The sequence below is a fragment of the Stegostoma tigrinum genome, chromosome 1 (assembly GCF_030684315.1).
Source record: "Stegostoma tigrinum isolate sSteTig4 chromosome 1, sSteTig4.hap1, whole genome shotgun sequence".
Lineage (NCBI taxonomy): Eukaryota > Metazoa > Chordata > Chondrichthyes > Orectolobiformes > Stegostomatidae > Stegostoma > Stegostoma tigrinum.
The window spans coordinates 17,668,721-17,695,987 of NC_081354.1; the positions used below are offsets into that span (position 1 = coordinate 17,668,721).

General features: G+C 43.3%; 1 protein-coding gene across 6 annotated transcripts in view; it reads left to right on the forward strand.

The window, feature by feature from the left end:
- Positions 1-27,267, forward strand: part of LOC125458504 (serine/threonine-protein kinase 32B-like) — a 320,594-nt gene that overhangs the window by 32,686 nt on the left and 260,641 nt on the right. The gene's annotated exons all lie outside the window — the stretch shown is intronic.

The following is a 27,267-nucleotide window of genomic DNA, read 5'->3' on the forward strand; positions in this document are numbered from 1 at the left end:
AAGATGAGGAGCGATTCAGACGTCTGTCAGCATGCCTTAATAATAAATTAGGGAATGAAATTTGGCCAATAGGGGGAACGTGGGATGTAGATAAATGCATAAAAATGAAAGAAGCAATTTGGAAATGCAATTCGGGGACAAAATGAAAAACTTTAATATCCACATGGAGAAAAGCTGCTGAGGAAATAACGAACAAATCTAAACTGGCAAGTTGGGATAATAATGCATGTCGAAGAGGGATTAGACTATGTGATCATGAGGGAAACTTTAAATCGTGGGAGGTGTTGAAGCAGCAGCGTGGGGATTATGATTTGAGTAAAGCAGAACAGAAAAGATTGAGAAAGGAAATGCAGAATAAAGAATTAGGAGTGAAACGCCAGGCCGAATTACCATACGGAAATATAAAGGAGGTACCTCCTGACATATCTGGCTTGCCGATGTTGTTCCAAAGTAATGACATAATTGAGTAAAACAGGAGGACTGGAGAAGGAAATAGGCAACTTAAAATAATGTTACATGCAATGCAGATTATGTGAAACAGTTGAACCCCAAAACAATTCTACTGTTAACCAAGATCATGAGAGCATTGACAAAAGGAAGGAGGGCAGGATTCTTTTAAAACTCACAGGGGAGGCCTGAAAAAAAAAACGTCCTCAGGTACACCTATCCAGAATTCCCTGTATGTTAAAAACCTTCTCCAGAGAATCCTCCTCCCTAAACAATTGGCTATTATCAAATGCGCTGCCCATGCCTCCGATGATTCTATGGGTAACGCTCGGGTTGATTCAGGCTGCAGCAGATCAAACTTTTATTGTGCCCTCTATGAGCAAGCAGGTAATAAATTGCTTGCCTTCCTCAAATATGACGGGCATGCCAGATATTGTCACTGTTCAGCGTTTACAGTGGGATGCCCCTGGCTCTGAAAAACAATTGTGGAAGAGGCATGGGTGTTCATGCCCTGTGTCAAAAGGCCTCTGGGTCACTCCAGTTGGCCAAGTGTGTATACCTGATGCTTTGTTAACAATGCTTATTGACTGGTCAAGGAGTGCAGTGCGTAACGGGAAAACATTCTTGGCTGGTGGTCTATTTGAGTGCATTCAGCTTGATTTTATGGAATCGCCACATGTACATTGCTATAGGTATTGTCTTGTTATTGTTGATGTATTTAGTCGATGGATTGAAGCCTTTCTAACCACTAATAATAACGTCTTGACAGTGATAAAATTAAAAAAAATTGTGAAAATTTCTGACAAAAGGGTAAAAAGAACTCAGAAGTTATTGACTAAATGGCCAAAAGTAGGTACCTTTGATATTAGCATATGCGAGGAAATGGAAGGGTTAATTAAGACCTACAGATCAACAGATAAATCGGAAAAAGTAAGTTAAAAAAGGGAACAGGAGACGGAAATATTAAAACTATTTAGCAAAGAAGGGAATGAGTTGAGAAATGCATACCAGGCACCAGTTGTGACCAGGAAGGGTGCCAAAGAACAGGTTAATCAGACCACAGAAGTAGAAGGCCCAGAAAAGAAATCCTCCCTATACCCAAGCTTGGAGGGGATGGATAGACCACCTCCCTATGCAGACAGTGAAAATGCGAGGCAATGCCCAATAATAAGGGGAACGGTGGAGATAGAGCGAGAACTAGAATGGGACAGGGGTGCAAGAGAGAAGAATATCTTAAAGGAAAAAGCGAGGCAGAAAGAAAGATGAGGCAGGAAGAAATGGAAGGTATACAGCATGAACAGCAGGAATTAAGACAAGAAGTTAATACATTGCAAAGACTAAGGGAACAAAAAGAGTATGAGGAGTTCCTGGATAGTAAGAGGAGGGTACGGCAGGGAGGCAGTGGAAGTGATATAAAGGTAAAAGAGGAAGAAGAGAAACAGGCGAAAGGAGGGACCCGAGTAGGAAAAGTGAGTAAAGGATGGGAGGAATTGGAGATAGAGTCAGGATTGGAATCTGCATCTGATGAGGAAACACAATATGGCAGTTATAGTAAAGTGAAGAAGCCCCCATAAGGAAAGATGCTGCCATTACTTTTTAAGGGGGAGAAACAGCCACAATATGTTCCTTGGGGAGCCTAGGATCTGGAAGGGTTGAGGAATCCGCTCCCCAGTTTACATGAGGGAGCAGGGAAGTGGATCAGAGCTTTTGAAGATGAGACCACAGGACGATTGTTGGCTATGGGAGATTTAAAGCATTGCTGGCAAGGCTAGTGGGGCTCCTGAAGTTAAAAGAAATAATGGACCGAGCCGGTTTGAAAAATGCGGTGGACAACCCGATGGTGGACGGCGTCGTGTTTGATCAAGTGAGAAAGAGGGTACGGCAGGCCCTCAGAGACTGTTATCCACCTAAATTGGACCCTTGAGTGCTAAAGGGGGACAAAATGGGAGACAGTGAAAACCCAGCAGACTATTTAGAGAAACAGCTGAGAAAATGGAGGTGGGAAACGGAACAAGACATAGAGGGTAATATGTTGCTGACTGCAATATTTTGAAAAGCTGTTGATGCAATGCCCTCTCAAGTCAGGTCTAAATTGGAGGAAGTAGTGAGACTGACAACAATGGGCCACCGTGAGCTCAGAGACCGCCTAGCCCATGTAGTTGAAAAGTACCGAAAAGACAAAGAGAAACTGTTTGAGCAGCAGGAAGAGGTGCAGAGAAAACTGGCACAAATGCAGCTCGAAGAGTTCAAAAAGAAAGAAACAGAAAAGAGCAAAAAGGTACTAGCTGTGAGAACCGACTCAATGGTCGATGCAAACATGAACCGAACGCCAGCACAAGGGGGGCCCCCCTCACATTTCCAGGCAAGGACTGGAAAATCCCATGCCAACAATAGAAGTCTCTAGGGAAGTTTTCCCACAGACACAGTACCCAGAGCAGGTAAAAATTAAACAGCAACCCAGACAGAACTGGCGTCCCTGAGGATTGGGGCGCAGGGGTGGGGGATTGAAAAACATAGCAAGAGACCAAATGCAAGAGGGGCAGAATTAGTGTGCTGGGGGTGTTACCAACCGGGCCACTTCAGAAGGAATTGCCCCCATTGGAATTGGGCCACCTCGACACGTAACAGACCTAGGGATCAGGAATACCTGACAGTCCCACCCCAGTTGCCTTTGAGCTCAACGGGACCGGTTAATCCTTATGGGATGTGCTAGGGGTGCCTGAGAACCTGGATGGGAAGGGATTGTATCCTGCAATTACATGGGAGACTGGTCAAGAACCAATTGTACACCATTAGTATAGAGGGACGGCTGACGCCAGTGATGGTAGATACTGGAGCCACATATACGTGTGTGCAGCCACAGTATGCCTCCCACCTTCCCATGTCAAGAAAATTTGTTAAAACTGTAGGGTTCTCGGGGAAAGCACAGCTAACTCGATTCACGGCTTCAGTGAATTTAGAAATGGAAGGCAAAGAGATAGTCTTGCCGATACTACTGTCCAAAGGGACACCGATTAATTTGTTAGGTAGGGATGCTTTACTGAAATTAGAATTGAGATTAAAATGCACACAGCAAGGCTTCAGTGTAGAAAAAACAAACGCACAGTTAGTAATGCAGAAAGCTAGAGATGCCAATGCGTATTGGATAGGTGATATAGCCTGTTACATTCAGCGCGTTTGGGATCAATGGGAGACAGAAGTGTTAACAATGTTACCAAGGGCAAACCCACCTAACTCTGAGTTACACTGTGCAGTAATATTTGATGGGACTCAGGATGAGGTATTGGAGAAATGGTGGTGGAGTAGGGTTGACACTCCGCAGCATTTAGTGGGTAAAGCTATAATGATAGGAAAACAGGGAGCAGTGCTACAAGTTAGGAAGAACGAATTTGTGGAAAAATGGTACAATGTGCCAGGTGCCGCACCCCTTGTGATGCTACTTGTAAATTAGGGGTACCAATCTGAAGACCTCGGGCCCATGACTAAACATGCAGGAACAGTTAGGGATTGACGAATAATAGCAACAGGAGTTAGGAAATCTGGGGATGATGGTTATGTTAAAATTATAGTGCACATTGATATGGCAGGGAACCCAAAGAAGGTAGAAATAAAGAAGGTGAGAGGGAAAAAATACATGTTAGTGGTAATTGACAGGTTCAGCAGATGGGTGGAAGCAACTCCATCCAAAGATTTGGGAGCAGGAACAGTGGTAAAATTTCTGACGAATGAAGTTATCCCAAGGCTTGGCATACCGTCTGAAATCAGTTCAGACAATGGGTCTGTCTTTGTACAAAAAGTAGCTAAGTTAGACCTGCAAGCATTAAGGATCAAACAGAGATTTGGATAGGAGTTAGCAAAAATACTGAGTGGATTAATTACATCAATTACAACCAACAGAGATTTATTAACTACCAAAATAACATGGCAAAACAGACAGGTTCTGCATTGGATGTTAGCTGAGAAAGGAGGAGTATGTGTAATGCTTGGGGAGCACTGTTGCATCTTTATACCTAACAATACCAGTTCAGAGGCGATTGAGAAGCTGAAGAAGTTAAGGCAGGAGCTTAAGGACAACGCAGGTTTTGGCCATCAGGTTTTTGATTGGTTGGATCACGTATTAGGGGGATGGGGGGCTTGGGTTGCCAAGTTTGGAATTATTGTAGGTATTGTTCCACTCATCATTGCTTTTGTTTTTTGTTGTGCCTTACCTTTTCTCAAGTCTCTTCTAGTGCACATTACTACACAGCAACTCTTGGTTCTTCCGCCAACCCCCCGGATGTGTCCCCTCCTTTGACAGCGTTTTATCACTCTACTGCTATGATCCGGCATCTGATACAGTGCAGGAGGCGTGCTCAAGAGAAGATGCCAAAATCGCTTCTGCGGGATGCGCGGGCCTTAGATTGTGAGGGTCCGTGGGTCTTTTTCCCTGTTCTAGCCTTTGGGGGACAGGTTTTTGGCCCAGGGGACTCCAGGATCAGGGGAAGAACCCTTTAAGTATCAGACCTCAAAATTCACTTGGCCCGTGTTGGGTTCTATAAGGTTTTCATTGGCACACAGGAGGTCTGCACTTATTAGTTTCTTCCTTTGAGTGAGACCAGAAGGTGTCAAAGGGGGGAATGATGGAAATTAAAATTATTGGGGCAGACGAAGGGTTAAATCTTACAGTGATCAGCAGGATGGTGTTCTGATTTATGGAGTGTTACAATAATCATAGAATGCTGTACCTTAACAGAATTAAGTGCTTGAGCATAGGTCAAGGGAGTGTAAAACAATGGTAGGACACCTAGGTTAGCTATTAACGGCAGCTTAATTAGGTTAATTAAAGCATGTAACATAGAACTAATGACTAGCATGATGTAATGGGGTCAACCCGAGGCGAAGGACCATTGTGGCAGATGTAGTAATAAATAAGAAACTTGGATACAGGCACAAGATGGCTTCTCGATGCATATTAGCAACAAAATGGCTTCTAAGCTGCGAACTTTATTAATTCTGCTGGAGCTACATAAATCACTCACCCTCAGACTGCTGCAAAGGAAGATAGTAGACAATGCGCCTTTCAGAATACAGCAGTAACCTGATAAGTTACAGGGGTACTAACCGCTCTAACTGACCTTCAAGTGCAGGTGCAATGGCTCTCTGTCGTGAGATAGAAATGATATAAGAGCAGTGACATAAGTTGTTTACCAATTAATACCATTGGGCATGCTGATAATTTGAAGAAAATAGGTTAGCAAAAAGGTGTAAAAAATAACGAGCCCTGAGGATGGGGGGCAATTGGGAAACCATTTTCTGCTTGTCACAGCTTTTGTTTGCAAATACAAGTTTAACTTACTGAGGAATTCTCCGCGTCTCCTGGTAGTTTCTCCACTACAGAGTCCTGGAGAACAGACCATAGAGCATGGAGTCCTATGCCATGGAGCTGCTCATGACAAACCTAACAAGAGCTGCTGCATCCTTCTCCGGACATCCTTTGCAAAGGCACATTCAAGAAGGAGAGAGAGATAATGGGAACTGCAGATGCTGGAGATTCCAAGATAATAAAATGTGAGGCTGGATGAACACAGCAGGCCAAGCAGCATCTCAGGAGCACAAAAGCTGACGTTTCGAGCCTAGACCCTTCATCAGAGAGGGGGATGGGGGGAGGGAACTGGAATAAATAGGGAGAGAGGGGGAGGCAGACCGAAGATGGAGAGTAAAGAAGATAGGTGGAGAGGGTGTAGGTGGGGAGGTAGGGAGGGGATAGGTCAGTCCAGGGAAGACGGACAGGTCAAGGAGGTGGGATGAGGTTAGTAGGTAGCTGGGGGTGCGGCTTGGGGTGGGAGGAAGGGATGGGTGAGAGGAAGAACCGGTTAGGGAGGCAGAGACAGGTTGGACTGGTTTTGGGATGCAGTGGGTGGGGGGGAAGAGCTGGGCTGGTTGTGTGGTGCAGTGGGGGGAGGGGATGAACTGGGCTGGTTTAGGGATGCAGTGGGGGAAGGGGAGATTTTGAAACTGGTGAAGTCCACATTGATACCATATGGCTGCAGGGTTCCCAGGCGGAATATGAGTTGCTGTTCCTGCAACCTTCGGGTGGCATCATTGTGGCAGTGCAGGAGGCCCATGATGGACATGTCATCAAGAGAATGTGAGGGGGAGTGGAAATGGTTTGCGACTGGGAGGTGCAGTTGTTTGTTGCGAACTGAGCGGAGGTGTTCTGCAAAGCGGTCCCCAAGCCTCCGCTTGGTTTCCCCAATGTAGAGGAAGCCGCACCGGGTACAGTGGATGCAGTATACCACATTGGCAGATGTGCAGGTGAACCTCTGCTTAATGTGGAATGTCATCTTGGGGCCTGGGATGGGGGTGAGGGAGGAGGTGTGGGGACAAGTGTAGCATTTCCTGCGGTTGCAGGGGAAGGTGCCGGGTGTGGTGGGGTTGGAGGGCAGTGTGGAGCGAACAAGGGAGTCACGGAGAGAGTGGTCTCTCCGGAAAGCAGACAGGGGAGGGGATGGAAAAATGTCTTGGGTGGTGGGGTCGGATTGTAAATGGCGGAAGTGTCGGAGGATAATGCGTTGTATCCGGAGGTTGGTAGGGTGGTGTGTGAGAACGAGGGGGATCCTCTTGGGGCGGTTGTGGCGGGGGCGGGGTGTGAGGGATGTGTCGCGGGAGATGCGGGAGACGCGGTCAAGGGCGTTCTCAATCACCGTGGGGGGAAAGTTGCAGCCCTTAAAGAACTTGGACATCTGGGATGTGCGGGAGTGGAATGTCTTATCGTGGGAGCAGATGCGGCGGAGGCGGAGGAATTGGGAATAGGGGATGGAATTTTTGCAGGAGGGTGGGTGGGAGGAGGTGTATTCTAGGTAGCTGTGGGAGTCGGTGGGCTTGAAATGGACATCAGTTACAAGCTGGTTGCCTGAGATGGAGACTGAGAGGTCCAGGAAGGTGAGGGATGTGCTGGAGATGGCCCAGGTGAACTGAAGGTTGGGGTGGAAGGTGTTGGTGAAGTGGATGAACTGTTCGAGCACCTCTGGGGAGCAAGAGGCGGCGCCGATACAGTCATCAATGTACCGGAGGAAGAGGTGGGGTTTGGGGCCTGTGTAGGTGCGGAAGATGGACTGTTCCACGTAACCTACAAAGAGGCAGGCATAGCTGGGGCCCATGGGGGTGCCCATGGCCACCCCCTTGGTCTGTAGGAAGTGGGAGGAGTCAAAAGAGAAGTTGTTGAGTGTGAGAAGATGTGTGACAGTCTCTAACCACCCTGCAGCTGCTTCAAAGGCATTGTGCAGTGACACTGATTGATCGGGCATATGTAAAGGATCTCAGAGGTCCTCACCACAAGCCAAGAGATGTCTTGGTGCTTGTTGGAAAGTTCTGATGATGAGGCATGGAAAGTCATCTTGCGGCCTGGAATAGAGGTGAGGGAGGAGGTGTGGGGGCAAGTGTAGCATTTCCTGCGGTTGCAGGGGAAGGTGCCGGGTGTGGTTGGGTTGGAGGGCAGTGTGGAGCGAACGAGGGAGTCACGGAGAGAGTGGTCTCTCCGGAAAGCAGACAAGGGTGGGGATGGAAAAATGTCTTGGGTGGTGGGGTCGGATTGTAGATCGTGGAAGTGTCGGAGGATGACTTTCCATGTTAAGCAGAGGTTCACCTGCACATCTGCCAATGTGGTGTACAGTATCCATTGTACCCGGTGTGGCTACCTCTACATTGGGGAAACCAAGCGGAGGCTTGGGGACCACTTTGCAGAACACCTCCGCTCGGTTCACAACAAACAACTGCACCTCCCAGTCGCAAACCATTTCAACTCCCCCTCCCATTCTTTAGATGACATGTCCATCATGGGCCTCCTGCAGTGCCACAATGATGCCACCCGAAGGTTGCAGGAATAGCAACTCATATTCCACTTGGGAACCCTGCAGCCCAATGGTATCAATGTGGACTTCACCAGCTTCAAAATCTCCCCTTCCCCCACCGCATCCCACAACCAGCCCAGTTCGACCCCTCCCCCGACTGCACCACATAACCAGCCCAGCTCTTCCCCTCCCCCCACTGCATCCCAAAACCAGTCCAACCTGTCTCTGCCTCCCTAACCTGTTCTTCCTCTCACCCATCCCTTCCTCCCACTCCAAGCCGCACCTCCATTTCCTACCTACTACATCATCCCAGCTCCTTGACCTGTCCGTCTTCCCTGGACTGACCTATCCCCTCCCTACCTCCCCACCTATACTCTCCTCTCCACCTATCTTCTTTTCTCTCCATCTTCGGTCCGCCTCCCCCTCTCTCCCTATTTATTCCAGAACCCTGTCCCCATTCCCCTCTCTGATGAAGGGTCTAGGCCCGAAACGTCAGCTTTTGTGCTCCTGAGATGCTGCTTGGCCTGCTGTGTTCATCCAGCTTCACACTTTATTATTTTGGATTCTCCAGCATCTGCAGTTCCCATTGTCATCCTCAAAATGATCTGTTTATCTCTGCAGTCTCCATTCTTGTCTGTTAACCAGCCTCGATCCATATTTGTTTGCAACACTCAATTTGATGAACTCTAATTTTGTTTACTAATGTCCTGCGTGGAACTTTTGATAAAAAGCTTGACAGTATACCAGTTGTTCAGTTCTCCTTTACTTATGTTGATAAAAATTGAGAGATTTATATATATTTCTCGAGGTAGTAAGAGCGGCCGATGCTGGAGTCGGAGATAACACAGTGTAGATCTGAAGGAAAACAGCAGGCCAGGCAGCATTAGAGGAGCAGGAAAGTTGCCGTTTCGGGTCGGGGAAAGGGAGATCAGAAATAAATAGAGAGAGGAGAGGTAGGGCCAGGAAAGGTAGGTAGGATGGTGATACGTGAGTGCAGGTAGGGAATAGGGGGGATTGGACAGTAGGTGGGAGGAGTGGATAGGTGGGCGAGAGGATGGATCCTCCCACCTCACTGACCAATCCTCACCACTCCTGACCTGCACTCACCTATCACCATCCCACCTACCTTCCCCAGCCCCACCCCTCCTCTCTCTGTTATTTCAGAGGTTCCTTCCGCTTCCCCTATGTCTGAAGAAGGATCCCGACCTTAAATGTCAACTTTCCTGCTCCTCTGTTGCTGCCTGGCCTGCTGTGTTCCTCCAGCTGCACACTCTGTTATCTATATATATTTCTCTATCACTTATTGTAACTGGGTTTTCAGTTTTTGCATTAGTAACATATGAACTTTCTGGTATCTGAAGTTAATAATTAAATTGTAAACCAGCCCATCTTCTGCCAGTCCCACCTGCTCCAGAAGCAGTCCCAAAGCTCTCCCTCCCTCCTACAACAGGTCTACAGCCATCTGTTCAACTTCTCAGTTCTCCTACTCCGGTCTTTGTCGGCATGTGCGACCAGGCCTAATCCTGAGACTACTGCTATATGAGGACCTGCTTTTTAAGTCTCCTCTGTGACTCCATGAAATCTGTTTTTCAGGTGTTCATTATTATTTCTAACTGAAGTCTCTGGTGCCAGTGTGGACCACAACCTCCTGCTGTTCACCCTCTCTCGGAAGACTGTCCTGCAGTCACTCAATAAAGTTCTTGACCCTCTCACAAGAGACGCAACATGTGTTCACCAGAGATTCCTGTGAGGAAAGACTGAGTTCCCTAGGCTTATATGCCCTATAACTTATATACATGAGATCACCCCTCATACACATATTTTCAGATAAAATTCTTAAAGGTCCTGGGACCGATTAGCTCACCAAACTGGGAAATCTAGAACTATGGGAGTCACAGATTCAGAATGTGGGTCAACTATATTGGACTAAGCTAAAGGGAAGGGTTTTTCACTCAAAGGTTTGGAATTCTTTTGGAATTCTGTATACATGACAGTATGGTCAACTGTTGAATGTACTGTACAATCTGATCAAAGCAGGTTGGGGGAGAATTCATAAAGGAAAAAAAAGTGTTAGAAGAGCAGCCAGAAATATGAATGATAGAGCAGGCCTCAAGGATCAAATACCCCGTTGCTTTAACTCCCTTTGTGAGATGTGGATATTGCCGACTGGGCCAGCCCATCCCTAATTGCCCAAAGGTCAAATCATAGAATCCCTACAGTGTGGAAACAGGCCCTTCGGCCCAACAAGTCCACACTGACCCAAACCCATCCCGCTATAACCCCACCTAATCTACACATTCCTGAACATTGTGGGCAATTTAGCATGGCTAATCCACCTAGCCTGCACATCTTTGGACTGTGGGAGGAAACCAGAGCACCCCGAGGAAACCTACACAGACACTGGGAGAATGTGCAAACTCCACAAAGACAGTCACCCAATGGTGAAATTGAACCCAGGTCCCTGGTTCTGTGAGGCAGTAGTGCTAACCACTGTGTCAACCACATTGCAGTGGATCTGGTGTCTCCTGTAGGCCAGGCCACGATGGCAGATTTCTTTCCCTGGAGGATATTTGTGAACCAGATTTTTTTTTAATGTAACCACTCAGCATGGTTACATGTTTTTCATATTTCACCATTTGCCGTGGTGTGACTTAAGTCCTTGTCCAAAGGACTGTGAGGTTCTGGATTGCTCGTTCAGTGACAGTAATGATTTTTCATCACCTTCCTGTGGAGAAAAAAAAGGGCAATGGTGGGATCCTGATCCTGATTGCATTCCCTATGCTCTTGTATATTTCATTTTCTAAAAATGTAATGCTGGAAGTCAGATTCTCTGTCACAATTCAAGCTATTTGAAATACACGGTTGATGAATAAGTTAGAATTGTATGAAGCTCCAGCAAGATAGAGTATGTTGTAATCAAAGCATGTTCTTTGTTTTCGTCTATGTGAAAATTTCCAGTTTAAAGGCAGAAACCTGGTTTTGTTACAAAACAGATTTGTTGTTTTGTTGATTCACATGAACCATAACTAAATTCATTAAATCCGCTTCTTTCCTTTCTTCTTGATAGGCTTAATGTGAGAGTAGTAATATCGGCTATTAAATTATTTATATTCTAATGACTTAAAATATTCTACGAACTCTTGGCCTGAAGGGAAGATTCCCAGTGGAGGAGAGTCTGTCTAAAAGATTGCTAGGCAAAGTAATAATTTACATTCTTGTTTTGTTATTTTGGCCATATATTTTTCATTATTAAAACTGACAATATAGCCTGAGGAGAAGCATATCTTCGAGCCCATCACAGAATTTATCTGAATAATCAAAAATTATAAAAATATCGAACACATTTTTTAAAAATTGTGTTTCACACCCAGTCCACTACCATAAGAATTAATTTCATTCACTTTGACACACTGTGGTTGCAGTGTGTAATCTCCACAAGATTTCCTGCAACAATTTGCCGAGACTTGTTAATGTTCTGTTGATTACATTGTTGAGGATAAATAGTTGGAAGATTATTGATTAAATATCTTGAATACATAATAAAAGGGACTGCTGTAGCATATTATCAGCCACAAGACTGACATTTTAATTTAATAAGTTTCCATTGACTTTTTTTAAACAGTGCCCTTTCGTCAGTTAATGAGCACAATTTTCTCATTTGTTGCACTTTGGGATGGAAAACATGATGCCATTGACAAGTTTTCTTATGATAAAATCCCAGCAGTCAATTGGCAGACTTTGAAATGCTATAGTAAGTGGTCGTTGCTAAATTGGTTAAAGACAAACCAGGGCCATGTTATGGCCAACTGTAACACAAATTCCTTATGGCGCTTGAGGTGAGAGGCAAACAATACTGTGCTTTACAAAGAGGTGTTTCTTTCACTGATTGTGATGGGCTAATCATTTTAAACTCAACAAATGAGCTCTTAAAAATAAATGAAAGAACTATGGATGCTGTAAATCAGAAACATAAACAGAAACTGTTGGGAAAGCTCAGCAGGTCTACCAGCATTTGTTAACTCTGATTTCTCTCCACAGATACTGGCAGACCAAATGAATCTTCTGCTTGGTTCTGGGGATTTGCATTTGATAAATGAGTAATAAATTTGGTATACTCAAAAGAGAATAAAAGATAAATTCTTAAAATGATTTTGTTTTCATTTTTCTCTTCTGTAAAATGTGGTTTCTAGAACATGGGATGCGTTGGTAGACATATATAATGTGGCATTCTGTAATTAAAACTTTCAAGGATAGGATTTGCCTAGTTTTGTACTTCACAGTCTGGCTAGGGAGCCATTTTATCGTTCAACTGCAAATGCCAAATCCAGCAAACTCTACAGTTGGAAGGACTAGGACGCCTAGTGCATGGGAACACCACCACTTCCACATTCCCCTCTAAATCACACATCATCATGACTTGGAAACCCATTGCTCTGTTGCTATGTCAAACTCCTGAGGAAATTTTGGGAGCATATTCACCACATGGATCGTGGCAGCCCAACAACACAGCTCACCACCAATTTCTGTGGATCGGCAATAAATGTTAATTTGTCATTCTTCCCAAAATAACACCATGCTTTTCATCACTACATTTTGGAAGTGTTCTCATCCGCAATTTTTCCTTGTAATTGATGTTCTAAATGCATATTGTGTTGAAAAATAGATTTCACAACTACATTTTCATATTAATATTAATATTTACGTTTGTTCTTTGGCATTGTTTAGCTTGTATTTGAAGGACGAGCCCGCTTCCCCAAAACCTGGTGCTGATCATTTTATCCAGAATGACAAATTTATTCATTTCAATTTGGATTGTACAGTCTGCACTATGCACCTAATTTTTCAGCCCTCATTTGTACCATTCAGCAAGTCGTATTGATATTTTAACTGCTTCTGCTCCAAAGCTTTTGAAAATGAAGAAAAGTGCCATGGCAAAATTCAGATGTTTTCAGATATTCCTGCATTTTTACTTTTCCTTAGAAACAAAATTTGTTACATCTTTTACTTTTTGCAATTCTGATGGAAGGCCATCAGAAATGGGTCTGGGTGGGGTGCTCTGAGGGTTGGTGTGGACCTGATGGGCCAAAGGGCTTGTTTCCGTATTGTAGAGATTCTATGATTCTATGATTCATAACCTCAAATGCTAACTGTTTGTCTCTCTGCATAAATGTCTCCTGGCCTGCTGAGCATTCCTGGTATTTTGGATGGTGAGATTTCCCTGCAGCAATCTTATGATGATAGTGTCACTTTAAAAAAGATTATTTTGTCCTGGATTTCATTTAAAGAGATAGTAAAGGCAGGGGTGCCCAAGTGGACTGGGAGCCAACCTGAATCATTAGCGTTTTTGCAAAGCAGTTTAACAATGGTAACGGAGTGGCCTGCTCTCCCAGTTCAGGGTCTAGTTTTTTGTCAGCTGTAGCGATCACAAGATGTGGGAGTAACAGAAGGGTTGCAAGTGCCAGTAAAGGATTCTTAGCTGAATTTCTCTGAAATCCCTCTGCATGTTGTTTGCCCCTGCCTGTAAGAATCTGTGTTTGAATTTACGTTTTTGCCAAGAGGTATGTTTAGGGAATGTTACTATATTGGAACAGTTAATTAGTTGAGTTGCTATATTGGGTTGCTCAAGTTTTCCGATAATCAAGTTATTCTAATTCTGCTTTCTTTTTGTTCGTGTTTCAACTGTAGTGTTTAGAACATAGAACATAGAACATAGAACAGTACAGCACAGAACAGGCCCTTCAGCCCACAATGTTGTGCCGACCATTGATCCTCATGTATGCACCCTCAAATTTCTGTGACCATATACATGTCCAGCAGTCTCTTAAATGACCCCAATGACCTTGCTTCCACAACTGCTGCTGGCAACGCATTCCATGCTCTCACAACTCTCTGCGTAAAGATCACAACTCTCTGCGTAAAGAAGAGTTTAAATAAATTGTTTTGCTTAAAAGCCGAGTGGTTTGACCAGTTGCAAAACATCTGGCACATCAGCTTCACATCTACCTTTGAAATAAGAAAAAGTTAGGATCTAGGCTACCTTTTAAAATATTTTGAGAGGGTCTGGCCTGGTCCATAACAATCTACATGAGGGATTCTGGAAAACAGCAGTACTGTAATTAAGCATTAGTATCATCTTTTTGCTTCATGTTCTTTCTGTTCCAGTAAATGCATTAACTTCAAAGAGTGAAAAAATTTCTAATTATAACTGAACTTATTCTTTCTAAAAGAAGTTGAACTTTGAAACCATTGTTAATTATCCTGTTTGATGCTTAGTAAATGGAAAAGTTCTTTTAACTAACAGCTGCCAGGAGCACAGCAGAGATTTATGTTTTCCCTGTTTATTTCAAACTACCAAAAATAGCAAAAATCAATTTAAAAAATATCTAATTACTGAATTTGAGTCATGTGAGCTTATGTGAGTAGATGCTGTAAATTTCAGCAAGTACTGAAAATAGGTATGGGGATCATGATGCCCAATTATTTGATGCTGTGTAATTTTGAATATAGTATGTGCTGCAAACTCTCAAGACAGCAGACTGGTTTATACTGCAACTTTATTGAAAGCTGGCAGTCCCCAGTTAGTGCCCAATGGTAGACGTCAAATGACTGCAGCAAACCAGGTGACACATTGGTATAGATTGCATTTCTGTCTCAAACATTCCCCTTTTCCAACAAAACGAACAAAGAATGATATTACATTGAGTTGACCATGTTACCCCCATGAGCACAACTATTCTTGTGCATCAATAGTTTGTTATTCTTGCGAGACAATGTGCACATGTTATATGCAAGACATTTAAATCATCCTGGTTTTTTATGGTATGTGTTGACATTGTCAGTTGCTGTGGCTCTGGATGATTATTTTCAAAGATGTGTCATTCCATGTTATTTTTTGTTGTTATTCCTGTCTATTATTGGGATGATGTGGACAACATCTTCTCTGGTTTTGTGTGTGTGTGTGTGTGTGTGTGTGTGTGTTTGTGTGTGTGTTTGTGTGTGTGTGTGTGTGTGTGTGTGTGTGTCCTTGATGTTGCGTGTGTCCTTGATGTTGCAACGCCTGCCTGTTATCACTTCTGGTTTCAGAGGTTATATTACAATTGGAAGAGTAACTTGAATGCAGTGTGACATGAGTCTTGTAGTGGACTAAACTTCATGAGTTCAGTTTTGCCGCATGAGGATTGCCTTGTGTACATTTGTGAGGAATTTGCTCAATTTCTTAGTGATTTTCACTTTCACCTCTGCCTTTCCACTTAACCTGGGTAGTATGGAGATGTGTGGTGTTAAATTTCCAGCTCATTTATGAAACAGATGAATTTCCTGCCATTTCAAATTCTATGGGTTAAAAGTTTGGTTGGATGGTAAAAAGATCATTTTGGGTAAATGCTGGAAGTGTGACCAGAACTGCATGCAGTATTCTAAAAGCAGTCTGACTAATGCCCTGTCCAGCCTCAACATGATGTCCCAACTCCTATAAGCAATGTTCTGATGAATGAAGGCAAATGTACCAAGTACCACCTTCACCACCTGCGACTCCAATTTCAAGGAACTATGCACCTGCACCCATAGGTCTTTGTTCAGCAACACTCCCCAGGGCCCATCCATTAGCTGTGTAAGTCATGCCCTGGTTTGCTGTTCCAAAATGCAACACCTTACATTTATTTGAATTAAACTCTCTCTGCTGCACCTCGGCCCATTGGCCCATTTGATCAAGATCCTGTTGTAGTGAGGTAATCTTCACTGTCCACTACACTACCTGTTTTGGTGTCATCTACTAACCAGGCCTCCTATATTCATATCCATATCATTTATCAAAAATGCTGAGGACCCAGCACTGATCCTTGTGTCATACCGCTGGTCACTGGCCTCCTGTCAGCACCTCTGTCTCTTACATTCATGCCAATTTTGGATGAAATTGGCTAGCTCCCCTGGATCCCATGCGATCTCAACTTACTAACTAGTCTACCATGCAGAACCTTGTTGACCACTTTGCTGAAGTCCAGATATACAATGTCTACTGCTCTGCCTTCATCAATCTTCTTTGTCATCTCTTCGAAAAACTCAATCAAGTTAGTGAGACATGGTTTCCCAAGAAAAAGCCATGTTGACTATTCTCAATAGTCCTTGCCTTTCCAAATGCATGTATATCCTGTCCCTCAGAATCCCTCCCAACAACTTGCCCACCACTGACATAAGGCTTGCCAGTCTCTAGTTCCATGACTTTTCCTTACAGCCTTTCTTAAATAATGCCACCACTTTAACCAACCTCCAGTCTTCCAGCACCTCAATCGTAGCTGTGATGATACAAATATCTCAGCAAGGGGGCCATCAATGACTTCCCTAGCTTTTATTGATATTGATAAAGTCGTCTTTGCTTTTTATATCCTCCCTACCCTTAATGGGTCAACTTGCCTAAGTTACTACAGGAGTCACCTTGGTTGTAGGTAATGCTGCTCTGACTCAGCTACTCTAGTGAGATCAGCACAAGGAGACGTTTTCTGCTGATATTTCACTATCAAAGTCAGATCAAAGAATTCTACCCAAATAATCCAACATTGTAAACTTGATTCATCTTCCAGACCATCTTACACAGTCTATTTAATCTGCAAATGTTTATGGATAGAAATGAATTATGTACAGATGAAGCAAATTTAAATGATTTTCTTGCCCAGTTTCACAGACTAATTGAGAGTCATGGGGCATATTTTCAGCAGTACTTTGAAAATTCCCAGAATAGTATAATAAAAATGGAATTGAACTTATTCATTCATCCTGAAATCTCTGATCCTGATACTTTCCATTTGAATAAAACCTCTATCATTATAAAACAATGCATACTCTGACTCACATGAACAATGACACAGGAGCTTTGTTAGTTGTATTCAAAAAATTTATATATGTGAGCTCTTCTTGCCCATCACGCTTTAAATGGCATGCTTAATGAATTGAAAATGTCTGTCTCACTTCTTTTGAAAAAAGATATGAAAAAAAGATTAACTCTTTCAGAACAAAGCGCTTTAGAGCCTAAATATCTGTGGCATTCTATTTGAGATTCACATAAATAAATTTACAATTGCAGTCTCCAGCTTAACTAAATAGTTGAAGGTCAATGATTAGTTATTTGTAGATTTTGTTCACTAAACAAACAATTGTTCAGTCATAATAGCATTAAGATATTTTAACTAACCCGGATTTTTAATTGCAGAACACAATTATTATTATAAGTGCTTGGGGCATAAAAGATTTTTGCTTATAGTAAATATATTGTACTTTTTCAATGGCATGTCTGAGAGCCGAAGGAATTGTAATAGGTGGAGGAATGGTGAGGGTGAAAGGAAAAAAATCTATTAAGTAGATCTATTACAGTCCGTACATTGTGAAAACAGGCTGTTTGGCCTATCGAGTCCACACTGACCCTCTGAGGAGCATTCCACCCAGGCCCGCACCCCTATCCTATCCCTGTATTTCCCATGGTTAACACGCTTAACATACACATTCCTGAATACTCTACACCAATCTACCTAATTTACATATCTTTGGACTGTGGCAGGAAACTGGAGCACTCAGCAGAAACCCACACAGACACTGGGAGAATGTGCAAACTCCACACAGAGAGTTGCCTGAAGTTGGAATTGAAACTGGGCCCCTGGCGCTGTGAGGCAGCACTGCCAACCACTGAGCCACTGTGCTGATTTTTCTTCTTCAGGGTGGGAGATTTTCCCCTGCATTCCTGTGGTTTAAACCAAATTTGGATCTGCGCATTAAAATGTGCCTGACACCAGGTGGTTAGGATTTTATAGGAACTAACAATTGACTTTGAAAGATGGTTCTGAATTTCTCTGCGTATTTTTCTCTGGATGTTGAGTTTGGTCAAAGGTACCCAGCAGTTTATTAGTTTCTGTAATGTTTGACCAGAACAATACATGCAATAAGTTGTCATTTTGGTGAAAATATATTTATGAAAACATTGAAACAAAGAAGCTGAAGGGAATCTAGTAGTCATTTTCAAATATTGAAGGGTTTCAAGAGGGTGAACAAAAGTGGTTAGTAAGTTGGCAGCAACAGGCCACGGACTCTGCTAGAGCAAGGAACTAACTCTGGAAGAGTTGTTCACAGTCCATTACCTGCAATGTTGGTTTTTCTCTCATTAACTGGAATTCTACAGTCTACGGTTGTACATTTTCTGCCTGTTAAAGAGGTTATAGCACTTCAGTTATTACAATTATGAAGAGATTCTTCTGCTTCTGCAAGCTTGATCTGGGAAGAAAAATCCTAGGTGTTGGTTAGGTGCAAGCTTCTGACATGTTAACTGCTTCACCATGGTGGTTTTCCCTGAGGTAAATAAAGTTAATATTTAGTTAGATATTTCACTTGTTATTAATGTTACTGTTTGCCCCCTTGATTCTTCATGTCTATTTTCTTTCTTCAATCTATCCTTCAGATTTCTCATCCCACTCACATTGCTCCGTCATTGAACCTCTGAAACGCAGCAGGCAACACCATTCTGAGGAAGGGTCTCCAGACCCGAAACGTTAACTCTGTTTTCTCATTCACAGATGCTGCCAGACCTGTTGAGCTTTTCCAGGAACTTTGTTCTTGTTCCTGATTTATAGCATCTGCAGTTTTTTCGGCTTTTATTAGGCAATACTGTAATTGACTCTGGAATACTTGAATAGAAGGGAAAAGCACAGCAAAGGAAGCAATTGGCAAAAGAGAGCTTCCCAGATTTTCTGATGCAGTCCTGAATTTGGTTTGATTTATCAATACTGAGATGTTGTTTTGCATGCTGTACAGGCATTACTTACTACACAAAGTGGATTGGGCAGCCAAAGGGGTGGCACGGTGACTCAGTGGTTAGCACTGCAGCCTCACTGAACCAGGGACCCGGGTTTGATTCCAGCCTCAGGTGTCTGTCTATGTGGAGTTTGTACATTCTCTCTGTACCTCCATGGGTTTCTTCCCAAGTCAAAAGATGTGCAGGTTAGGTGGATTGGCTGTGCTAAATTGCCCATAGTGTCTAGGCTGGGAAATGCAAGGATGAGGCAGGGGTTGGGTCTGGGTGGGATGCTTTCTGGAGGGTCAGTGTGGACTCAATGGGCCGAATGGCTTACTTCTACACTAGAGGGATTCTATGACTCGAATACAGAGTTGAAGGTGCAGAGAGAAACTTTAACCTCTGTTCGAAGGCCTGTTAACAGTGGGGAAGAATCTGTTCATACATGTATTTAAACTGTTATATCTATCGCCTGACAGAGAGGGGTAGAAGAGAGCATAACTGGGGTGGGAGGGGTCTTTGATTATGTCGGCTGCTTTCCTGAAGCAGTGGGAAGTATAAATGGAGCCATAAATGTATAGTTTGTGTGATGGACCAGGCTGTGTTCATGACACTCTGTAATTTCTTGCAGTCGTGGGAAGAGTGTTGCCATACCATGCTGTGATACATCCAAATAAGATGCTTTCCATGGAGCACAGCAGTCTTTGCAAGCACACCAAATTTTCTTAGATTCCTGAGGAAGTAGAGATGTTGTTGTGCTGTCATTGCATCAACATGAGTTGACCAGGACGATTGTATTAGTGATCCTCACTCCCAGGAGCTTGTCGGTCTGGGCCATCTCCAAATCAGTTCCATTGACGCACACGGGGCATGTCCTCCACTCTGCTTCCTGAAGTCAATGACCAGCTCCTTCATTTTGCTGATGTTGATGGAGACAGTGTTATCTTTACACCAAGTCGCTAAACATTCAATCTCATTAGTGATGGGGTTGGGAAGATAGAAAATGCTATTTCCCTGCAGGAATCCCAAAGGCCCACGAGGCAATCTCTGAGTGGAGAACAGGAGCAGACCATGAAGGAATGCCAATTGCCAGCGTCTAAGGAGTTGTTGCACAGCTGGCAAAACTTTGATGGCCTCACAAGTTTGGTCAAGATCAGTGAGAGCATCTTCACATGATGACGTCTACCATCACTGCACAAACCTCTTGAGCAGATCAATGCAGCACAACTCCATTACTTATCCATCACAGACAGGTATCAGGCCCAGCATTCATATATTCCACTTCACCCTTGCACACACAGCCTTGTTTGCTGCCTCCTCTTATATTATTCACCTACTCTAGGTATGGCAGGGACATTAATCAACCCATTGCCTCAGGGTGAGGTGCTGCAACTCACTGGGTCATTTGTTACTGAGACACCACTGGAAACGTTGAGGAGGTGATAATGGCATATTACTGCCCCATGCTACTTCTTGGGTCTCATTTCATTCTCTTCCTACTATCTGGCATGTAGTGCAAACTGCAGATGGCGTTGCCATCACATTTTGCTTTCTGTCCCAGATCCGTTGTCTCACGCTGACCCTCCCCCTTTACACATATTAGCTTTCAGAAAGCCAAGAACTGATGCACCCACTATGGCCTTGGAATGAAAGGAGAGAGCCCAGTTTAAGAAATACCGTCATGCAATCTGGGATTTGGAGCCACCAGCTGCACGACCTTCAGTGATGTGTACGAAGTTGGATTGGGTGGAAGATGATGCAGTGGGCACAAGTGGGCTGCAGCCAGGCAGGGAAGGAAAGGTACATTCATGTACCAAATGACCAGAAAGTGAGATTGTAAATCTGTTCTGCTCCAAATGACTCCGATAAGACTCTGGCTGACATGAAGATAGAGATGGTTGGAGCTTTGGAGAGTCTGGCTAGAACTTGAACAAGGCTTCAAGGAGAACTTGGAGACTGTCCTTTCCAGCATGGAAGTGATGGCTACCTTCATGACACCACGTGTGGAACCATAACATGGTGCAGCGTCAGCTAGCTAATATCTCCATCTTCCATTGCATATGAGCTGAAGTGTCCAGTTTCTCAACATTACCGTGGAAGTTCAAACTCCAGTGCTTAAATCTGTTTCTTCTGTGTAAGCCCAGTTAGACTTTGACTGTTGTCAACTTGTTTACAAAGATGTGACGTTGTGTCGAATATTTTCCTGTAGCTGTGCCTGGCAGGAAAACTTGATAGAACTTGTTTGGTTGCAGAATATAACAGCTTACATATAGGTGCTGCTCTTCAATCAGATTTTCTTGTTTATTTTTAATACTTTGCTGTCCTGCTGCTGCTTAGTTCTCCCAGTTACCAGTCTGTCTGTCCAACCGGTTTTGTTTGAAAAGAGGTCAAAACAAACATAAAGGAAGAAACATCCTTATAAAAGAGGTACAATCAAAGTTCCTTCAGTCTTTTGATTTTTTTTTCAGGAAAAATCCCTAGTTAGCAGACATTGTCCTATATCCCCACTGGAATTCAGTATTATAGAGGTCATCCTCCTTCCGTTAATCAATTACTGGTCAGATTGATTCAGTAGGAATTCTGCTTTCTGCTTCCTAATAACAATTTTCTTTGCAGATAATCCAAAGTTGTCAATTGTCATTGGTCAGCACAGGCTGAGTACTGCTGCTTACAGCCAAACTGAGATAGTTTAGAAATGTAGAAATTAGGAGCAGGAGTAGGCCATTCGGCCCTTTCATCCACTCAGTACCTTCTTCCCACTTTCTCCACGTACCCTGTGATCTCTAAGGACGATATCTCACTCCATCTTGAAAACAATGTGTTTTGGTATCAACTGCGTATGGTGGCGGACAATTCCACAGCTGCACCACACTCTGCGTTAAGATGTTTCTCCTCATCTCCTTGGGCAGAAACCTGTTAGGGTGGCAGGGGTGGTTCTTGCAGCTGGCTGGCAAGCTAACGAGAGACTCCAGCTACCGCTTCCATGGAATTGTATGTCTGTGATTCCTGAAGGACCTCCAGAATCATGGAAGGCAGAGGAGTGAGGTAGCTGACTGGTAGGAGAGGATTGAGGTGGCATTCAGATTGGGGGTCATCAAGAGGGGAGGGATGGTGTGGCAGCGGGTGGCTGTCAGTGGACTAGCTCCTGCCATTGATCCAATCTTTTGATCAGTCAGTACCAAGTCTTTAATTGAGGGATTGTCACCTCCATACCAACCCTCACTGGCTCAGGTGATACACTCTTTGCCCGGGTAAACATTTCAGACATGCTTTAAGTGGCAAACTGACCTATCACCATTAATTTCACTGAATCCATGCAACGATTCAATGAGTTCAATTAGCTATTTCTGCTCTTAGTCTTTTACTGATAGTTTTCCTCCATATATGTTAATGGAGGTTTCATTTGATTTGTGGACACGTTGGAGAAATATTGTACTGGCAAAGGGTTTTTTTTAATGCAGTTTCCAGAAATAATCTGATACCTTTTTCAATATAGATTTAAAACAGTATTCCACTCAACCTCTATAAAACATGATTGCAATTTGCTCTGATTTTGAGAGTAATTTATGATAAAAATAATGCCAGACACTTCAAGTAAGTAATTCATTTTCAGACTCACTTAATGAGATCGCTGCCTATTAAAAAAAAGTGCCTTTTTTGTTTACTCTTTTGTAGCATGTGAGTCAAGCTGATAGCACAAGCATTTATTGCTCATGGACTCTGTGACTTGCTGGGCCATTTCAGAGGGCAGAGAAGAGGCAATCACATTATTGTGGGGCTGGAATCACATGGAACCCAGACTTCTTTCCTTGGTGAATCAGATGGATTTTTACAATTGTTCATGATTATCATAGTCACCAATTTAAATTTGAATCCATAACCGCAATACATGAGCCCAGGTAACTTTATCATAAAATCTTGTGACATCACCACTTTGCCACCATCTTCCCATGTTAATGTTGGTGTGAAGGAGGAGAAGATACAATGTTGGCATTTGATACTGGAGCAGTACATTGAACTAAGCATAGTGAACATGTGCAAGTGATCAGTTTGATATCAGCAAACAGTAGTCGGTTCATTTTGTGATATCCTGATCATGATGTGGATAGATATTGAGTATAATTAAGAAAGGTGAAATTATATGAAATTCTACAAATAGGTTTAGATTTTTTGTCAAATATAGTGTTTATTTTGTGCTGCTGTGCTTCTGCGCCATCTAGAAACAATGAATTCAATGCAAGATTTTACTTTCCCTCCTCTTGTTACCCTCTGCTACTCTTTCGCTTGCTGCCTCTGGGGTGTGGGTTGTGAGCTCGCAACCGCTGTTTTCGAGGTGGAGCCATGTGCCTGGTCTCGTACTTCCTGCGCCCCTTCCAATGCTCCTCCTGATGCTGCCTCCAGTCAATGGCCCCCATCAGCCCCAATGGCTCCCCGTGGGGAAAATATCGCAGAAAGACCGAATGCCTTTACTGCCACTGATCGTTGAGGGGCGCCACTATGGTGCTGTCACTGCCGCCCATGCCGGGGAAGCCGCACCCACTCTCATCCTGCTGAAGACATCAAAAAAAGGCATTTTTAAAGAGGAGGAAAGATGAAGTACAAAAGAAAAGCATAAAACTAAAAAGAAAAAGCAAAAGAAGCAGACAGAAGCGGGTCAACCCTGGGCAAGGAGCCTGAACTCAATGCTGCTACTCTGCCGCTGTAAATAAAATTGAGATGTAGAGGAATTCTCTTTAACATTTCTAGCAGGTACTTTAAGAGTAAGGTCTGGAATAAGCTGCTGATTACTCCATTCACTGACGTAGGACTGATAAAAAGTGAAATGAGCAAGTTCTCACCGAGGTAGCTTGAGAAAATTGCAGCGCATAAAAGAATAAATTGTAAATTAGAGTTATTGTGAAAGGCTGGAAATTTCACAGTCCAAGGGAAAAGAAACTATTTCCTGGACTCTGCTCGTCGAGTTTAATGAAGGGCCCTACAGTACAGCGGATGTGTTAGACTGCATGCAACTCTCTAATGTAGCTGATCTGAAATTTTCACCTGAGAATAGCACAGGGGAGAGACTCAAATGTCACCGGCTGTGTTGCCACAGTGCCAGTCCTCAACTTGCCCTTGGAAGTTCAATAGAGTTGAGGGTGCCAATCCAGAGTTCTCAACAATATTCACATGCCAAAAATGAAACTGCCGATTGAGTAAAATGATGTAATTCTGACCTCGCTCGAATATTCATTGAAGAAGTATACAAATCAAGCAGTCTCCAGCTGTGAGTGAGCAGATTTCTGGCCTCTACACTTGCAAATCCCACCCTGCGTAAAACCTCAGGCTAACATCTGTCACTCTTCAGGAATCTAGCAATCTTTTTTAAACTTTTCACTGTTATCTCCTACGACCATGTAAATAAAACACTCATTGCCACTATTCAGGGCAATAATTCGCTGCTACTTGATGGAGGTAATTAGAGTTTCTGCAGGTAACACAGAAACAACTTCATGGATGTTCAAAACCAAAGTTGCTGGAAAAGCTCAGCAAGTCTGGCAGCATCTGTGAAGGAAAAAAAAGTTACCCTTCCGGTTATCCTTCCTCAGAACCAGGACCCAAAACGTTAACTTTGTTTTCTCCTTCACAGATGCTACCAGATCTGCTGAGCTTTTCCAGCGACTTTGTTTTTGCTCCTGATTTACAGCATCCGCAGTTCTTTTGGTTTTCATGGATGTCCAGTTCAGTACTACTATTGCCATATTTCCAAACATCTAACAACTGCACACATAGTTCCTAACCCGGTAGAGGGAAGCAGCTTTGGGCTTGTGCCCAATGTAGTTAGACTGAGCCTGAAGTGACAGGGGGAGGTCCACTGGCATCGAGAGCAGGAAGGCTCCGGTTTCCCAAGAATGGCCAAAGCCACTGAGCCCGAGTGGGGAGTGCACTTAAACACTGTTGAACTTTTATGTTTTATTCCTTTATTTTCCCATTGAGTACCAGGATGGACTGTGATATTAATTTTTAACTTTATACCCTTATTTTACTACTTACACTAGGTACAGCAGCAATGCTTTACTTTGAACTTGATTTCTCTATGTTACCACCTGCAACTGAGTTTTGTACCAAGGTAGATGAAAGGTCTAGGCCCGAAACGTCAGCTTTTGTGCTCCTGAGATGCTGCTGGGCCTGCTGTGTTCATCCAGCCTCACATTTTATTATCTTTGTATCAAGGTATCTTTGTATCTAAGATGGTGCCACATTGTACTCTTTTCACTGTACTTCTGTACACATGACAATAAAGCCTAGATCAAATAAATCATATCAAATATTTGGTTTACCACCTAATACCCTAATGTTAGTCCTCGGTCCTGTTTTGTGTGTCAATTGTGGCTCAGTTAGTAGCCATTCCACCTCTGAGCTAAAAGTTTGCGAAATTCAAGTCCTACTCCAGGGACTGGAACTCAAAAATAGAAGCTGATTCTTCAACACAGCCCTTAAGTTGTGCTGAACTGATGGTGCTGTCTTTTAGATGAGACATTCAGCCAAAGGACTGTTTTGCTCCCACAACTGGATGTAAAACATCCCTTAGTGCTATTTCAGAAATGTAGCGGTGAGTTATCCTCAATATTTACTAAGTCAGTAGTCACACGACACCATGGTATAGTCCAACAGGTTTATTTGAAATCACAAGCTTTCAGAGCATTGATTCTTTGTCAGGTGAAATGGTGGACCTCACCTGAAGGGGCTAGGCTCCAAAAGCTTGTGATTTTGAATAAACCTGTTGGGCTGTAACCTGGTGTCATGTGACTTCAGTCCAACACCTGCACCTCCACATCAATATTTACTCTTCAATTAATGTTGTAGTAGTGGATTGTCTGGTCATTTATCACATATCTGACTCTGGCAGTTTTTCTGTAATGCTTCAGTTAGAGAAGGCGTTGGTGAGACTGTATCTGGATTATTTGGAGAGGCAATGGCCTTATGGTATTATCACTAGGCTAGTAATCCAAAGACCCAGGTAATGTTCTGGGGACCTGGGTTTGAATCCTGTATTCACCAAAAATTGAGAAGTAAGAGTTTGATGGTGACCATTATCAATTGTCAGGAAAATCCCACCTGATTCACTTATGGTCCTTTAGGGAAGGAAACTGTCATCCTTAACTGGTCTGGTCTACATGTGACTACAGACCCACAGCAATGTGGTTGACACTTAACTTCCCTCTGGGAAATTAGGGATGGGCAATAAAATGCTGGCTTAACCGGTGATGCCTGCATTCTGTGAATGAATTTAAAACAAAACATACTGATCATTGTACTTATGAAAGGATATTAATGCATTAGGAGCAATTCAGGGAATGTTTGCTAGACGAATACCTGGAATGAGTGGATTGCCTTATGAGGAAAAGCTAAGCTTGCATTTACTGGAGTTTAGAGTTGGACGTGATGTAATCGAAACATATAAGGCCCTGAGGGGAAATGACCAGGTGGATGTGGAAAAGCTTGTGCTAGTATGTAGAACTAGGGGTCATAGCTTAAAACTGTTTGCTCATTTAATACAAGTAAGGAAATCAAAATCCTCATTTTGACAGCCTTTGGAGTCTCCTTCCTCAAAAGGCATTTCATGCAGAATTTTTAAATGTGTTGATGGCAGAGGTTGATAGATTCTTGATTACCAAGGAAATGAAAGATTCTTGATCTGCAGGAATGTAGAAGTGAGGTTAAAATCAAATCAGCTGTGATTTTAGTGAATGACAGAACAGGCCCAAAGACTTGGTTGACCTACTCTCTTCCTTGCTTATAATAGAATTCACGGCCATATTTCCCACTTTACTACAATGACTACACTTCAACAAAAATTGGCTGAATGGAAAGGGCCTTGGGGTATTCTGATATTGAGTAAGGTGCAATGCAAATGCAAAATCTGAAAGCAGAAAATGCTGGAAATACTCAGGGCGTTAGGTTGGATGAAAGATGGCCTAAAATGTTAACTCTGTGTATGAGCTGTGGTGGTAGGGTGGGGTCGGGGAGGGAGGAGGACTAGGCAATTTAAGGTGAGGAGCCCTTATGGGACACACAGCGGCACTGAACCCTATTGCTCATGTGTCTGGAGTTAAGAACTGTATTTGTTGCCTTTGGTGAATTATTAATACACAGCTGTCTGTGCATTGCAGTGTTAAAGCTATATTTTTTATCAGGACTGATTTTGACACCCATGGTGCACTAATTGATCATCTATTTTGG